The sequence below is a fragment of the Anolis carolinensis genome, chromosome 5, assembly GCF_035594765.1.
Source record: "Anolis carolinensis isolate JA03-04 chromosome 5, rAnoCar3.1.pri, whole genome shotgun sequence".
In the NCBI taxonomy this organism is placed as follows: domain Eukaryota; kingdom Metazoa; phylum Chordata; class Lepidosauria; order Squamata; family Dactyloidae; genus Anolis; species Anolis carolinensis.
This window is the reverse complement of record NC_085845.1, coordinates 111,814,783-111,833,230: the sequence shown is the minus strand read 5'-3', so window position 1 is coordinate 111,833,230 and position 18,448 is coordinate 111,814,783. Positions and strand designations below refer to the sequence as shown.

Here is an 18,448-nt window from a genome sequence, read left to right as displayed (position 1 = left end):
AGAGAAGAATTTTTAATATATGATGTTCCTATGATATAGAAAAGTTGAAGGTAAAGCATTCTCTGAAACTATATTTTGTCAGTGTTCACCTAGGAAATAAATGCTAATTCTTTACTGTGTCTTATTCAGGTCATAGCATTCCTGCCTTAAACATATGCATGTATGTATGTATGTATGTATGTATGTATGCATGCATAAAGGCCCAGCTGAATTTAGTCGTACCTTTTCAGTGGTATGAACAGCTAGAACTGCAGTCAAAAGTCTGGTTCCCACAAATAGCTTATCAAGCAGGAAAACTACTAATGGATTTTACTATGAAGTTTGAAGATGCATTTGATAGTGATAATAGTAGTGGTGACAAATTGTGGGATTGAATGCTTAATTATTAATCTGAACTAAAACATCTCCCTGTATTTAAAAAGTAGTTGGGAAAATGTTTCCAGTCTTCTTGTTGATATTCTTGTGCTATATGTCCAGGGAGTCTCCCCTCTCCTTCTAGCTGCTTACTAATCAGGAAACATTTAACCATGTGATCCTTACTCAGTGACCATAGTTGAGCAAATGTTATATCAGATCATGCGGTACTTACTGCTTAGGTGAAAAAGGCAAGTCTTTTAGTTTTATGTCGTAGCTTTTGTGCCATAGTTTGTTTTTATTCTTCCTGCTTTGGTATTTTGCATGACCTTCTTCTAGGCTCTTGATGGTCACACCTTCCAAATGATACCCCTTCCTTCAGTGGGGGTAAACGTTGCCTTTTGTAATAAACACATTTACCCAGCTTAAGTACTGTTGCGCCAAGCTATCAGTATAGTGTTTAGTTGAGGCTCCATCTGCTGTTGAGAGGAAGAAATAATGGAGTAGAATAAAATGGAATCTGTCTATTTAGGCATCATGTCCCGATAGAAGCAGTGGTAGAATCTCCCATGATCTGCTGGGAATTGGTGAATGCAGATCCTAGTACAAAGGTACACTGAGATCATGGACATACATAAGGAAGCTTCCATAGGCCAGCTAAGTCAGTCAGGCTAATCCCAGATATAGAGATGATTTTGATTTAAGTATTGGATGATATTGGTTGGATGAGACTGAGTGGCTGGTTAATCTCTCTCAGCTCTGCCCACCAGGTTTTTCTGTACAGTTGCATGTGAGACCTGAGTGGCAGGGAAATAATGTAAGACTCTGAAAGTTCTTGGAGTTGAAATCAAGCTCACAACAATAAGCTGGAAGCTGTCAGGACCCAGGCTGCAAGGCACCAATAACCATACACAGAGGCCAGAATCTATCTAATATCTTTATTGAAGGAATATATAAAGTTAATAAAAACAAGTGTAGAAAATAGTCCAGAATTAGACCTTTCAGGAAAGGTCAGAATTAGTCCAAAGAAACAATGTCCAATATGAAATATTAAGGTCCAAAGTTGTAATCCAAATAACCGAAACACTCACTTTGCCAAGCAAAGTGAGGGGAGATGACAAGGTCCTTTAATCCATGAACTTGAGCAAGGCTAAGAAATAACTTGATACTTGAAACAAGGCTTGAATCGTGGAACAAGGTAGCAAGGAACAAGAACAAGGTCCGTGGAATAACTTGGTAAAATCCGTGAAACAAGGCAAGGTTTAGTCCTGGGAAACAAGGCAAGGTCCGTAGGTAAACAAAGGCTGGGAAACAGGAGCGAAGGCTGGAAACCAGGACAAGGCTTGAGCAGGAACGAGGCTTGAAACGGAGCGCGCTGTCCAGACACAACTCGCTCCGGAGGCTGACGAATTGACTCCGCAAAGTTACTTCGCGGGTAAAACACCTATATCGAGTCTAACTTTCCCGCCGAAGCAGTTCTCTGGGAACCAGAAACGAAAGCTAAACTCTGAGGCCAGATGTTTGACTCCTTAAAGATTCTCACGAAAAGCAGGCTTAATTGGCTAAATTCTTAGCTGTTATTCTAGCACTCCTGCGCGAGGCTGCTTCCAAACCTCTCTGTTGTTTACAAAATTCATGGCGAGAGAACACAGGAGATGTAGGCTCAGGGTTTGTTTGACATACTTCTGGGACACAGCTTTCTTGCAGGTGCAAGGTTCCCAGATCTGCCTGGGAAAGATCTTGCTGAGAAGATTCCAGTTCTGACTGGGAAGGTAAAAAACCCAAGTTTTCTTCTTCATCAGGCATCACAATGTCATGAGCAGGACTACAAGGCCCATGAGTCATCACAGAAGCCAATGATTTATTCCATCTTTGCATAATCACTGAATAAGAGTGGCCAAACACTGTCCTCACAGTCTGTTAACTGCAACTTCTATTTCCCTCACAAAACAGATGTCTTATTTACACTATCCTGTACCCAGCCTCCCTTCCCCCCACCTCCCTTCTTTATGTCAGAGAACTGTATCAGCCAGTTTTAGGCTGATAACAGTGATCCTGACAGATGCAGTGGTCTATCATGATTCCATCTTCCTGAACTGGTGCCCCATCTCACAGTCAGCAGGGTTTTAGTGTGTATACCTAAAGGTAAATAGTCAAGACAGAATAAGGATTCTGTTGGTGTACCACCCTCCCCCCCACTCAACAGCCCACCTTCCTGAGCTAGCTTGGCTGGTCTGGGGTCAGTGTTAGAGTCTCAGCAGCTAATAGTTCTGGGAGACTTCAATATCCATTCTGAGACTGCCTTGTTGGGAGTAGCCCAAGATGTCATGGCCTCCATGACAACCATGGGTCTGTCCCTAGTGGTGTCTGGTCCTATTCATGTTGCTGGGCACACTCTAGAACTTGTTTTTAATCATGATGGGATCATAGTAATTGTGGTGTGGAGAAACTCTCCACAGTCCCATTGTCGTGGACCAATCATTATCTGGTCAGGTTTAAATTCATAGGGACTTAAACCTTGCAAGTGGTGAGGGATTGATTAAGATGGTCCATTCAGGAAACTGATGGATCCAGGATTTTCCAGACACCTTGGTAGTAAAAGCTCTTGCTGACCTCTGGAATGGAGAAATGACCAGGTTGGTGGATACAATCATTTCTTAGCACTCCCTTCTTACGAAGCGGAGCCAAACGAGTCCTCCTAGTTTTCCAGGGAGTTGGTGGTGATGAAGCGAGTGACACAGAGACTAGAGCTATATTGATAGAGGACTCCAAGCAAATCTGACCAAACATGGGCTAGAGCTTATTCAAAGGCCTCCATTGTGGCAATGTGGGCAGCAAAGAAATCATTTTTGCATCTGCAAAGAGCTGCCCAACAGAGCTGTATCAGGTAGCCAAATCTAGCCTGAATACTACCTAAAGCACAAAAGTCTAAATGAAGACTGCCATGCTGTAGACATCTTCTTAGCGTTTTTGAACTTTAAATAAGAGGTAGAATTTTCAAATTTTAGGCTATTAAAATAAGAAAATATTGATATAATCTTATGTTATAGATCAGGGGTCCCCAAACTAAGGCCCGGGGGCCGGATGCGGCCCTCCGAGATCATTTACCTGGCACCCGCCCTCAGTTTTATAATATAATATATTGTATATACATATAATATTGATAATATTATTATAATGTAATACAATATAACACTATTAATAATACCATATAATAATATTAATTATATATTCTATATTACATATAATATTACTAATAATATTACAGTACAGTGGTATAGTTCAATATAGTAATATATATTGCTAATATTGTCCTATGCTAATAATACAATATATTGTATGCACATATAATTTGTAAGCCACTCTGAGTCCCCTTTGGGGTGAGAAGGGTGTGATACAAATGTAGTAAATAAATGCAGTAAATAAATAAATAATAAATAAATACATTTTAGACTTAGGCTTGCCCAAAGTCTGAAATGACTTGAAGGCACACAACAACAACAATAACAACAACAACAATCCTAACTAACTTGACTATCTCATTGGCCAGAAGCAGGAGCACACTTCCCATTGAAATCCTGATAAATGTATGTTGGGTTAAAATTGTTTTTATTTTTAAATATTGTATTGTTCTTTCATTGTTCTTGTTGTTGTTGTTTTTGCACTACAAATAAGACATGTGCAGTGTGCATCGGAATCTGTTTGTATTTTTTTTTTCAAATGATAATCCGGCCCCTCAACAGTCTGAAGGATTGTGGACCGGCCCTCGGATTAAAAAGTTTGAGGACCCCTGTTATAGATTAAAGCTTCAGGAGCACCAGTCTCTTTCCTATAAATCGTATACACACAAAGATGAATAGAATAAAATTTTTGCTGTTGGTTGAAGTCATGTGTCAATTGATGAATAAGAGGAAGTAACACATTTAGTGTTCAAGGAGGTAGTTGGGCAGTGCCATTCCAAGTCTTGTGTAATATTGTATTAATAGATTGTATCTTTTCAATGGAGATGGTATCCTTTCTGAATTCAGTGTTTCATTTAATACTGAACCACAAGAACTATATATAGGTATTTATAATTCTGTGATACACTAAAATAAAGCACATATTTCAGTGTGGCTTTATTCTAAGTAGACAACATACATATTTACATGAATGAGTGGGTTTTGAACCCTGGTTCCTGCTGTCTTAGTCCAACACTCAAATGACTATATTAGAGTTGCTGTGCTTATTAACAGGTACATGGTATGTCTTACTTCAGAGAGAGGTTCCCTAGCTGTTGGCCATGACCCTTGAAGATAATTGTCCTTGATGGGTTTGACGTAGAGATGTGGACAAGGCTGTGTGGTTGTAAAGTTTGGGGATATACATGGATTGAGCAAGATGTCAGAAAGACTTTCTTTGTATGCACAGATGTAGTAGGTGGTGAATTATGTTTAGGGTTTTGGAAGCAAGGCAAGTGCCAGGATTATAAGCTTTTATACCAAACAAGCTATGATTTTGTAATATGGAGGTTTAATTTCATTTTTTCTGTGTTCTGGCAGCCTTGACCCCTCTGTTTAAAGTAGTAGGAAGGAGTGTAGCTCTTCTGATTATCCTACTGCTTCAGTTGTATAGCCCTGCATAGTATTGCTTTTGAACTTCCACCACTCAATTCCAGACTTCACACAGGTACGTTAAATAGACACAGCATAAAAACAAATCTAAAGTTGCCTGTTGCTTGGATCTTGGCTTGAACTACTGACCTAGAAGTGAAACACTTCATATTCCATTACTCGTCTTCTAAGCCAGCTGCTCTCCCTGATATAGCCATTGACGCTGATAGCAATGAGCGGCATGTGGTGTCATTTGAAGATGAGAAGTTGCAGCAGACTGAAAACTAATCCTCTGGACATGAATTCCATGACACGAGAGCAGCAATTAACACTCTTGTCTCTCATCACTAGAAGATGATTCATGTTTAAATTATTGGCAATGTATTGATTTAAAAGGAAGCAGGAAGAGGACCACCCCTTCTCATTAGAAAGGACTCTTGGTGGTTTTACACCATCATTTTCCTTAGATTTAACACACAGAAGGTGTTCCTGGATAAAAGAAAAAAGTATTTCAACTCCCCAGGAGACAGAGATTATACTGAGAGGTGACTGTGGGACTAGGAAGTGCAGAGTAAATTTCCATCTCCCTCTATCAGTGAGATATTAAACTTGTAATTGTTTAACCACGTTCTTCATTGAGGACATGTAGAGGACTGGCTGGAAGGGTTTTACACCAGTTACCTGGATTTGTTGTTGTTTTGTCAATAAAACTTTATTTTAAAAATCAGCAGGAAGCCATTTGGAATTACAGCTTTGTCAGGTCTGAAGGATCCCAAATAGCTTCTTGAAATTCAGCCATTGTAAACTGGGTCATGAGTGAACTCAAGCATTTGTTTATGAGTGTTGGATATGAGCAGTTTTTTTGAGACACGGGAATTTAAGTAAGTGAGATGGAAGAAGAAGGGGAAGTCATGAAAAATCACTGCAGACCTACTAAGCAGCAGCATCTCAGGTTTTGAACCAGATGCACATACATTTTTGTAGTATCACCTTATTATCAGTTTGGGTACAAAGTGAAAAAAATGTTCAGTGTGTTGTCAAAGGCTTTAATGGCTGGAATTACTGGGTTGTTGTGCATTTTCCGGGTTGCATGGCCATGTTCCAGAAGCATTCTCTCCTGACATTTCACCCACATCTATGGCAGGCATCCTCAGAGGTTGTGAAGTCTGTTGGAAACTAGGGAGGCGGGGTTTATATATCTGTAGAAAGTCCGGGTTGAGAGAAAGAACTCTTGTCTGTTTGAGGCAAGTGTGAATGCTGCAAATGGCCAGCTTGATTAGCATTTAATGGCCTTGCAGATTCAAAGCCTGGGTGCTTTTTGCCTGCTATTTTTTTTAAACAGGAGAGAACATCTTTCTAGGAATTTCTAGGCTCACCAGCATGTCTCTGTGGTTAATGAATGTGGGAAGCTGACCATAGTATTGCATTGGAAGACCTATAGATTCCTAGAGGGGACTCTAGGTCCTTTTGGTCCTCCAGAAAAAGTTGATTATAGTCACACTAGATGTGATGACTCATGGGCCATGTAGTCCCGTTCCTAGTGCTGTTGTGACAGATGAAGAGGAAAACTTGGGTTTTCCACCATTTCAGCCAGAAAGGGAACTTTCCCAGCCTGAATTAGAGCCCTTGCACCTGCAGGAGGTTTGTATTCCAGAAATCTGCCAAACAAGCCCTGAGTCAAAATCTCCCCCATTTTCTCGCCGTAATTATTATCTACAACAAAAAGGAGTTCAGCAGGCTAATCGCCGAAGCCTGAGAATCGCAGCAAAGCATTCTGATGATTAAGCCTGCTTCCATGAGAAATTTTAGGGAGTCATACATCTGGACACAGAGATTGACTTTCGTTTCTGGTTTCCCCAGAGAAGTGTTCTCTGGTGGGAAACGAGGCCCTATTTAGGTTCCTTGCCCCTTTTGGAATCTTGCGGAGTCAATTCGTCAGCTACTGGAGTAGCGTGTGTGGACAGCTACTCCGTTTCCAAGCCTTGTTCCTGGTTCCAAGCCTTGTTCCTGTTTCCAAGCCTCCGTTCCCAGCCTTGTTTACTTCCACGGATCTTGCCTTGCTTCCCGGACCTTGCCAAGTAAATTCTTGTTTTTGCTCCTCGTTTCTTGTTGCCTTGTTCAAGCCTTGTGTTCCAAGCATCAAGTTATTTCCTAGCCTTGCTCAAGTTTCATGGACTAAAGGACCTTGTCATCTCCCCTCACTTCGCTTGGCGAAGTGAGTGTTTCGGTTATTGGATTACAACTTTGGACCTTAATATTTCATATTGGACATTGTTTCTTTGGACTAATTTTGACCTTCCCAGAAAGGTCTATTCCTGAACTATTTCCTACACTTGCTTTTATTAACCTTATATATTTCCTTAATAAAGATATTAGTTAGATTCTGGCCTCTGTGTATGGTTATTGGTGCTCTGCAGCCTGGGTCGTGACAGTTTGACTCCGCCACCCTAAGCACCAATTAACCTAGGCCAGAATGTCTACCGGAGCCGGACCGGGGGACCAACCACTCAGCTACACCATCGACAAGGATGAAGTGGACCGCATCCGTGATAAGCTCAATGCGCAGGAGGGAGAAATAAGGGGATTGAAGGAACGCGGAATCCGTCTCCCGGCCCTGGCGTTGCCAACCAAGTCTACTGGAGAAGCTTCTAAGGTTCATGTTTTCCGTCGCCAATGCCAGGCTTATCTAGAGGCCCGTAATGCCGAGTTTCCCCAAGAAGACATCAAGGTGGCGTGGATCTACAGTCTCCTAGACGGGCCAGCGGCCAACTGGGCGACGGCACTGTTCGACCAAGTCTCCCCACATCTAAGATCAGCGCAACAATTCTTAGATCACATTAAGCCGACTTGGGGGATTGAGGACAATTTGGAGGCAGCCGGCCACAAACTCCGGCGCCTCTCCCAAGGGGACAGACCCATGTCCCAGTACATAGCCGAGTTCCGAGTGCTGGCCCATAACACCGGATGGAACGATGTAGCCCTCAGAGGACAATTTCGGGAGGGTCTCAATATCGAGATGCTGGAGGAAATCTCCAAGGTGGATCCTCCACACTCTCTTGAAGCACTCATTGATCAATGTTTACGAGCTGAAGTCATGATTGCCAACAGAAGACAATGGATCCGAGGCCAGAGCGGTAGGACCGGAGCGAGACCTCCCGCTCCCACCGGCGTCTAGCCGCGTCCAGTGTGGAGACCCCCGCCACCAGCCCCATACCCCAGAGGAAGCGAGGAGGTGCCGATGCAGTTGGGCAATGTGCGTCCCAGATTAGATGCCGCCGAGAAGGCCCGCCGCCAACGCCTAAATCTCTGTTGGTACTGCGGAAACGGGGGCCACTTTGCCAGAGAGTGTCCAGCCAAAGGGAAGCCCGCCGCTCATCTGGCGGCGGCGTCCTCCACGGAGACGAAGACGTCTGAGGCGGCTGGCGCACAGCCGGCGGGGGAAGCCAGCGACCGGGCGTAGAGAGGCTCGCCAACCCGGTCAAAAACCCCACTCAAGAGCCGCCAACCGGGGTCCTATTTCTTCTAGTGGTCACCTTGTGGTCAGTGAAAAAAGGACCCGTCATGGTCCATGCCATGATAGACTCAGGAGCCACAAACAACTTCATTGATAGAGAGTATGCCGACTCTCTGGGATTACATTATCACGACTTCAAGAACGCCCGTGTGGTGCAAGCCATCGATGGCCGCCCCCTCAAGACAGGTCCAGTAAGCCAGTGGTCGGAACCCACCAGAATGTGGATAAGGGAACACATGGAAGAGATTTCCTTCTTTGTTACCGAGGTTCCCCACTTCCCTGTGATTTTGGGAATTCCATGGCTGACACTCCACGACCCAAGCATCTCCTGGTCCAACAGAGAACTACAGTTTGCTTCAAAACATTGCCAAAACCATTGCCTTGTAGCCAAGGTCTGCCATGCCACAGACGCTGAACCCATCATCACCTTGCCCAAGAAGTACTCAGAATATTGGGATGTATTCAATGAAAAAGAAGCCGAGAGACTACCCCCACATAGACCTTATGACTGTGCCATTGACTTGGTGGAGGGGGCCCCGATCCCGCGAGGACACCTCTACTCCCTGACTGAACCAGAGCAAGAAGCTCTCAGGGAGTTCTTAGAGACAAACCTCCGCAAGGGGTTTATCAGACCCTCTCAATCCCCAGCCGCTTCCCCGGTGATGTTTGTGAAAAAGAAGTCAGGGGACCTACGCTTGGTGGTGGACTATAGAGCATTGAACAATATCACTAAGCGAAACCGGTATCCCCTGCCTTTGATCTCGGACCTCTTAGACCGGCTTTGAGGGGCTAAGGTTTACACCAAACTGGATCTACAAGGAGCTTATAATCTAGTTCGCATCAGGGAAGGGGACGAGTGGAAGACTGCCTTCCAGACTAAATTCGGTTTATTCGAAACCCTGGTCATGAATTTCGGTTTATGTGGAGCTCCCGCAACGTTCCAGCATTTTGTCAACGATATCTTTCAGGATTATCTAGACCGGTTCTTGATTATCTACCTGGACGATTTTTTGGTGTTTTCTAGATCACAATCAGAACATGAGAACCACGTCAGAATGGTGTTATAACGATTGCGGGACCATGGACTTTATGCCAAGCTGGAAAAATGCGCTTTTGATCTACAAGAGGTAGATTTCCTGGGATATCGTGTCTCGCCACTAGGGCTCACCATGGACCCGGCAAAGGTTGCAGCAGTATTGGAATGGCGAGCGCCAACCAACAAGAAAGAGGTGCAACGTTTCTTGGGGTTCGCGAACTACTACCGCAAGTTCATTCCAGACTTTGCCCGCTGGTCTGATCCAATCACCAGCTGCATCCGTGGGAAACAGCCCTTCCGCTGGACAGAACAAGCAGAGAAAGGGTTCCAGCAACTAAAGAAATTATTCACGTCCCAGCCAATCCTTCAGCACCCAGATCCAGAAACCCCTTTTGTCGTGCAGGCGGACGCCTCCGATGTGGCGATTGGGGCTGTACTCCTACAACCAGTGGGAGATCATCTTCACCCTTGTGCCTTTTATTCCCGTCAATTGACCGCACCAGAGAGGAATTACACTATTTGGGAAAAGGAACTTTTGGCCATAAAGGCAGCCTTTGAAACTTGGAGACATTGGTTAGAAGGGGCCAAATTTCCCATTGAAGTCCATACTGATCATCGGAACCTAGAGCATCTAAGAACTGCCCGCAAGCTAAATCAGAGGCAACAACGCTGGGCTTTATTCTTTGAACGTTTTAACTTCCAAATCCATTATGTAACCCCAGCCCAGACCAAGCAAGCAGATGCTCTGTCACGGAAACCGGAATATGCTGCAGGGCGCAAAGAGACCTTTGAGTCCCAGCTGCTACAGCCCGAGAACTTTGCCACGCTCACAGTGGGAAACACCAAATCCACTCCCATTGAATCAACTCCCTCTACTCCAGGGCCCCTTTGTGCTCAGGAAATCAGGGCTAGTCAGCAAGCAGATGCCTGGGCACAGGACCAACTTCGCCAAGGACTACATTTCCCCTTTTCGCTTAAGGATGGGCTACTTTGCTATAGAAATCATGTCTACATTCCTCCAGGACCGGGCAGGGAAAAAGCACTTCGTCTGTGTCATGACTGCAAGCCAGCAGGGCACTACGGACTATTTAAAACCATGCATTTGATCCTAAGAGATTTCTGGTGGCCCAAGATCCGCAAGGATGTGGAAAAATATGTCAACACCTGCCCAGTATGCCAGCGCTCCAAGACAAGAAGGGAAAAGCCCTCAGGGCTTCTGCATCCCCTCCCTACCCCATCTCGCCCATGGGAAATAATCTCTGCGGATTTTATCACTGATCTACCACCTTCTTGTGGATTCACCACAATCCTAGTGGTGGTGGACCTTTTTACCAAGTTAGCCCATTTCATTCCCTGCGATGGCCTTCCCACGGCCAAAGAGACTGCAGATTTATTCCTTCAACATGTTTTCAGATTGCATGGATTGCCCAAGAGTTTGGTCACAGACCGTGGGTCCCAATTCACCTCTCGTTTCTGGAAAGCACTACAAAAACTATTGGGCATAGACTCTCGTTTATCTTCGGCTCACCATCCCCAAACGGATGGGCAAACTGAGCGCACCAATGCCACTCTGGAACAATACCTTCGCTGTTATGTGAACTACCAGCAGGACAATTGGGTTTCCCTGTTACCGCTGTCAGAGTTTGCCTATAACAATGGTGTCCAGGCCTCGACTAAAGAAACCCCGTTCTTTGCAAACTACGGCTTTCATCCACGTTTCTTTCCCCCTGTCATTGAAACCTCAGAAGTTCCCGCAGCCGAAGACTGGCTGCAGGAACTCACAGCGGTGCAACAACTTTTGCTCCAGCAACTAGACCAAGCCAAGGAGGACTATAAACGTCACGCGGACAAACATCGCCAGCCGGGCCCCGAAATCAAGGTAGGAGACCGGGTTCTTCTGTCCACTCGCTTTTTGCCCTCCCATCGCCCTTGCCGGAAGTTAGATGCCCGTTTCATTGGTCCCTATCCGGTGGTGGCGCAACTTAACCCCGTGACTTTTAAACTCCAACTTCCGCGCTCTATGCGCATTCATCCAGTGTTTCATCGCTCTCTGCTCCTTCCGGCGGATGGTGTACGCCCTGATGTAGACCGGCCGGCCCCCACTCCTATTTTGGTGGATGGGGAGGAGGAATTCGAGGTTCAGGACATTTTGGATTCTCGCTTTCACCGCCGCCGCCTTCAATATCTCATTGACTGGGTGGGTTTTGGCCCCGAGGAACGCTCTTGGGAAGACGCTTCCACAGTCCATGCCCCAGATTTAACCCGCCGTTTCCATCAGACCTATCCCGCCAAGCCGCGGCCTCGCGCCTCGGGGAGAGAGTCCCAGTTTGAGGGGGGGCTTGAGGAGGGGGATAGTGTGATGACTCATGGGCCATGTAGTCCCGTTCCTAGTGCTGTTGTGACAGATGAAGAGGAAAACTTGGGTTTTCCACCATTTCAGCCAGAAAGGGAACTTTCCCAGCCTGAATTAGAGCCCTTGCACCTGCAGGAGGTTTGTCTTCCAGAAATCTGCCAAACAAGCCCTGAGTCAAAATCTCCCCCATTTTCTCGCCGTAATTATTATCTACAACAAAAAGGAGTTCAGCAGGCTAATCGCCGAAGCCTGAGAATCGCAGCAAAGCATTCTGATGATTAAGCCTGCTTCCATGAGAAATTTTAGGGAGTCATACATCTGGACACAGAGATTGACTTTCGTTTCTGGTTTCCCCAGAGAAGTGTTCTCTGGTGGGAAACGAGGCCCTATTTAGGTTCCTTGCCCCTTTTGGAATCTTGCGGAGTCAATTCGTCAGCTACTGGAGTAGCGTGTGTGGACAGCTACTCCGTTTCCAAGCCTTGTTCCTGGTTCCAAGCCTTGTTCCTGTTTCCAAGCCTCCGTTCCCAGCCTTGTTTACTTCCACGGATCTTGCCTTGCTTCCCGGACCTTGCCAAGTAAATTCCACGGATCTTGTTTTTGCTCCTCGTTTCTTGTTGCCTTGTTCAAGCCTTGTGTTCCAAGCATCAAGTTATTTCCTAGCCTTGCTCAAGTTTCATGGACTAAAGGACCTTGTCATCTCCCCTCACTTCGCTTGGCGAAGTGAGTGTTTCGGTTATTGGATTACAACTTTGGACCTTAATATTTCATATTGGACATTGTTTCTTTGGACTAATTTTGACCTTCCCTGAAAGGTCTATTCCTGAACTATTTCCTACACTTGCTTTTATTAACCTTATATATTTCCTTAATAAAGATATTAGTTAGATTCTGGCCTCTGTGTATGGTTATTGGTGCTCTGCAGCCTGGGTCGTGACACTAGAGGACCTAGAGATTCATAGAAATAACTTTCCATGAGTAATTAAATCAGCTAAAGTCAAACCCCCAAATGTGAAGGGTAGACTTATATTTTATTTTACTTTACTAATGCTGCATCACATGTTATGATTGTAAAAGGCAGATCTCTTCTCAGATCTTACATATAGAGATAACTGAAAAATTACATGCAAAAATGATACCAATAAGAATCAAGCTAAATAATTCTATATGCTAAAACTGCATATGGAATTATTTAGTTTGATATAGAGTGCAAGCGGTGAGATTATACAGTATAGTAGGCATGTGCATTTGGGGGGAACCTTGACCCGTTTAGTGTCCCAGCTGTCGTTTGGGGCCTGATCTGTTTTTTGTAAGCCTCCCAAAATTGGGAGGTTGTTTTCGGTTCTTTCGTTTCGGGGCCCGAAAATCAGACCATAATGGGGTGCTTTCCACCCACTGGCTCCCCTTCCCAGCGTGCATTCTTCTTACCTGGCACCTGCTGTTTCTACTCCAGAGTAAGAGGTGCTCAGCTGCAGGCGAGCTCTGGGCTCGTGTGGTGGGGCGTGTGTGGTGGGGTGTGCAGGCAGACCCAGAGCATGCCTGCAGATGAGTTCCAGGCCTGCCTGCCTGCACTCCCCACCACACATGCCCCACCACACTCTTCAAGAGTGCATGTGTAGTGGGGTGTGCAGGCAGGCTCAGAGCTCGCCTGCAGCTGACCTCCGGTCCTGACTGCCTGCACGCCCCGCCACACATGCACTCTCTTTCCAAGGCAAGGAGGCAAGTTCAGATGGACACAAAAGCAAGCTTTTGTGGCGAGCAGATTTTCGTGTGGGGATGTGCTTCCCATTTCATATTTTCAAAGAAACAAGACACAAAAGAAATGGTAGAAACGGTTGGAATGAATGTCGTGCAGATGTCTACAGTATAGTTTACAGCCCCCCCTCTCAGTGCACATCTACAGTACTTCCAATGTCCTTCCCTTAACTAACCATGTTTACTAAAAAGTGCAGTTGAATGTAGTAATAATCGTGATAACAAATGCCAGAAGTACATAAGTAAGGCAGATTTCAGGACTCTTCTCTTTCCATCTTATCTCACAAAAAGTGGTTTTTCTGGTTCTGCAAGGAAAGAATCATGTTGTCAGTCTTCCCAAGTTGGATTTTTTGGAAACCATACTCTTCCTTCCAACATTTTGTATAAAATATATCACAGTTTGTTCAATCCATAGTTGTTATTACTGTTCAGCTATGATTTGAGCAAGCCCTTCAAACAAAAGTTGCAAAATGAAATCTAAATTGGATTCACCAGGCTTATAATAGTAGTTTACAATAAACCAAACTGTATCCAAGCAATTCTGGTTTGGATATAAAAACACACTGTGGATGTCAACTATAGTAGAGTCTCGCTTATCCAACGTAAACGGGCCGGCAGAACGTTGGATAAGCGAATATGTTGGATAATAAGGAGAGATCAAGGAAAAGCCTATTAAACATCAAATTAGGTTATGATTTTACAAATTAAGCACCAAAACATCATGCTATAAAACAAATTTGACAGAAAAAGTAGTTCAATACTCAGTAATGCTATGTAGTAATTACTGTATTTATGAATTTAGCACCAAAATATCACAATGTGTTGAAAACATTGACTACAAAAATGCGTTGGATAATCCAGAATGTTGGATAAGCGAGTGTTGGATAAGTGAGACTCTACTGTATCATTTCTCAGGAATGGCATGGAAAAAGAGGAGGGGGCACATGATCTTTATGAGTCATAGTTTGGAAGATTAGCAGTGTTACATCAGAATGCAGCCACATTGTTCCAGTGGTAAAATGTGATATTCCCTGAAATTTGAGATATTTTCTTTTCATGAGTGGCAGTCCTACACAGACAACTAAAGTGGATTGGAACTGACATTTGAGATGCCGGTTCCAGACTGCTTTGTGGCCCAACAGGGGCCACTTCTACACCGCCAAATAAAATCCAGATTATCTGCTTTGAACTAGATTACATGGCAGTGTAGACTCAAATAAACCAGTTCAAAGCAGATAATGTGGATTATCTGCTTTGATAATCTGGATTTTATGGCAGTGTAGATCTAGCCCCTGAGCCACTTTGGTTTGGTTCTTCCTCCTTCTGTGTAATGTGACTCACAAAGGAGGAGGAAGAGGGGAGGGGTCGAAGAAACAGTCTGTTTCCAATCTGTAGCAAACCTATCAAGTCTGAAGTATGTCTGCACCGTCCTTCATTACTGTTTCATGGTTATTCCACAGTTGAATCCAGATTGGGGTTTATGTCTCTGTAATGGGAAGGAGAAAAATACTCTGAAACTATCTTACTTGCATTGAATCTTAATAGCACCATAATTGTACATGATGCACTCAATTTGCAACTGTTAAAAGCTTGTCCTATGATCAGATCCATATATCTAAGGACTCTTTTTCTTTTGCTGGTGTACCAATGAACCTTGCTCAACCTTCAGTAGCTTTTCACTTGATATGAAACAGAACTATTTGCCTCCATTTTCTGAGAAGTCTGTTTCTACCTAGGCAGCTAATTGAAATGGTCAAACTTAGAAAATTGTTGAAAATCCAGCTGCTTCCATTGTACAAAATGAACACAGAGTACTTTTCATCAAGGGCTTTATTATTTTGGTGGCTTTGATTTAAGCTGTGAGTGTTTTACCACAATGTTTTTTGATAGAATGGGTTTTTGAATCCATGGTGGTAGGTTAATGTAAAAAGTTTCCCCATTTGTCCCATGCCACGTAATAAAATATAGAGAAGACAAATTTCTGGTATTATTACTGTTGTTTCCTTCTGTCATGAGATAAGAACCAGTAGAGATTTGAGCAGATTTACACAAATTCAAGGCAGCTGTTGTAAAAGTCACAGGCATCCCATAGACTTCTTAAGCCCAACAACTCTTTTTATCTCTTTCTATGGAGCATAATGTAGGCCTTTCACTGTCTACTCCTCACAAATAGGAAAGTAAAGGCTATCACATTTTGTTAAATGCTGAAGAGGCAAAAGGCATGTTAAAAACCTTTACAATTACTTCTGTTCAAATATTAGATAGATTGTAAGGTCTACTTAAGAACAAGTGGGTTTTTGTTTGTAAAAGGATATATGCTAATTCACTTTTGGGTTAAAGGGTTTAGGAATTCCTTCTGCAGAGTTTTCTGCATATTTGTCCAAAAGATTGCATATTAGATCTGCTGTTTGAGGAACAAGTGACTTCTTTTATGAAATGGGCAGGTCTGGTCCTCCCTCACCCTGGTCCTCTCCTGGCAATGGAGAACTGTTTTCAGAGTTAGAGCATTTGTCATTTGAAATCTAGTACAGGGAGTTCCCAAGTTTCAAACAAGATAAGTTCTGTAGGTTTGTTCTTAAGTTGAATTTGTTTGAAAGTCGGAACAGGTACATTCTTAAATGTAACTCCAGCTATACATATCTATATCTATATAATTGGATAGCATAGGGAATGGTTAATACCCCTGTGGTGTTCGTTTTCCTGTCTGTGCGCCTGTTTAGAAGATTTCACCGCACTTTCTGTCCCTTTGAGAATTGAATTTTGAAAAAATAGACTTGTTTTGGAGCCAAGGTTTGGTGATGAAGCTTCAGTGGAGACTCCTTTCCCCCCATAACAACTCTTACAGGGTGATTTTGACTTCCTAGGGATAGATTTCTCTCACGTCCTTTATATTAAGGTGTTCGCATGTGTGCATATAAGAACCAGCGCATAGAAATTTTTTTAAAAAAAATAAAATAAAATAAAACTTCCGTAGGTAGGATGTCTCCCATCCATCATCCATTTTATTCCGACAAAAAAAAAAAAAAGATGATGGGGAAGACAACTCATGACCTGTAGATCTGTGTGGGGATCTGTAGCCAGGTCCTGGGTTTGTTTATCCCTCTTTGAAAATCCACATTTTGGCACTGTCTGGAAGTGCCATAGGTATTTAGGCTCCTTCTAAAGAGGTAAAGATTTTCCCCTGACGTTAAGTCCACCAACTCTGGGGGTTGGTGCTCATCTCCATTTCTATGCCGAAGAGACGGCATTGTCTGTAGACACCTCCAAGGTCATGTGGCTGGCATGACTGCATGGAGCGCCGTTACCTTCCCGCCGGAGCAGTACCTATTGATCTACTCACATTGGCATGTTTTCGAACTGCTAGGTTGGCAGGAGCTGGAGCTAACAGCGGCCGCTCCCACCACTCCCGGGGTTTGAACCTGGGACCTTTTGGTCTCCAAGTTCAGCAGCTCAGTGCTTTAACGCACTTCGCCACAGGGGCTCCTGTAGGCCCCTTCTACACTGCCATATACAATCCAGATTGTCTGCTTTAAACAAGGGGCCTTTCCACACAGCCATATAACCCAGAATATCAAGTCAGATAATCCACAATATCTGCTTTGAAATGGATTATCTTAGTCCACTCTGCCATATAATCCAGTTCTGTGTGGAAGAGGCCTAGAATCTCTGGCAGTGTAGACTCAAATAATCCAGATAATGTGGATTATCTTCTTTAATAATCTGGATTATATGGCAGTTTAAAGAGAACCTTAGTTGGCAGTCTTCCAGCCAAGTAGTAAGTAGGGTTGACTCTGCTTAGCTTCTAAGTATTTGGATGTTTTGGGCTGTCTATGGTTGGATCTATACTGCCATATAATCCAGTATCTGATCCCAGTTTATCCTCTTTTGCGAGACCTACATTACCATATAATTCAGGTGATAGAAGTAGTTATTCCAGATTATCTGCTTTGAACTGGATTGTATGAGTCTACACTGCCATATAATTCAATTCAAGGCAGATAATTTGGATTTTATGTGGATGAGACCTAGATGTTACCAAATCCTTATAACATTTTAAATAGGAACATGATACCATATGTTTTAAACGGAAACACAGCATCATTTTTTATATGGTCAAGACCATTTGCTCTAATTACAATATCTATATTTAAAAAAGGATGCCAGGCCTCCAACTCAACTTTTGTAAACCAAGACTGGATCTACATTGTTTTATAATCCAGATTATCAAAGAGGATAATCTACATTATCTGCTTCAAACTGGATTATCTGTCTGTGCCGCCATATAATCCAGTTCAAAGCAGATAATCCGGATTTCATATGGCAGTGTAGAAAGGGCCAAAGAGTAATGTTCCAATTCATGGCTCAAGACAGTCTAAATCACATGCCTTGTAGAGAGAAAGCCAACTCATCAACTACTAGGGCTCTTTCACCTATTATAGCATTATCTGCTTTGAACTGGATTATCTGAATCTACACCGCTAAAAGTAGACAATCTGGATTTTACATGGCAGTATAAATAGGATCTGTCAGCCATTTCTAGCCATAAATGAACTCTCCCCATCCCATGAGTATTGCCAATACAGCTAAGATGTGTTGTGAGAGTAAAGTTTTCTTTTTCTATTCTAAATGTACGTGGCATCTTTGAGGGTTGGACATTCTAAACTATTACTCTCCTCACTCAAATTTTCTTTCTTTTATAAATTCAGTCTTTTTTTTTTACACACATGGGGAGGTGTTGATGCTAATCTGCTGAATGTGTTTTTTAGTCTTTTCTTGCCATCATTTTTCAAGCCTAATTTAGGCTATTTTTTATGTTGAACACCATGGCATTTCTAGTCAGTCCACTA

The 18,448-nt window shown here is 43.5% G+C and overlaps 1 protein-coding gene across 1 annotated transcript in view; it reads left to right on the top strand.

Moving 5' to 3' along the window:
* The window catches only part of ppargc1a (PPARG coactivator 1 alpha), a 752,174-nt gene that overhangs the window by 64,003 nt on the left and 669,723 nt on the right, over positions 1-18,448 (top strand). The window lies entirely within an intron of this gene.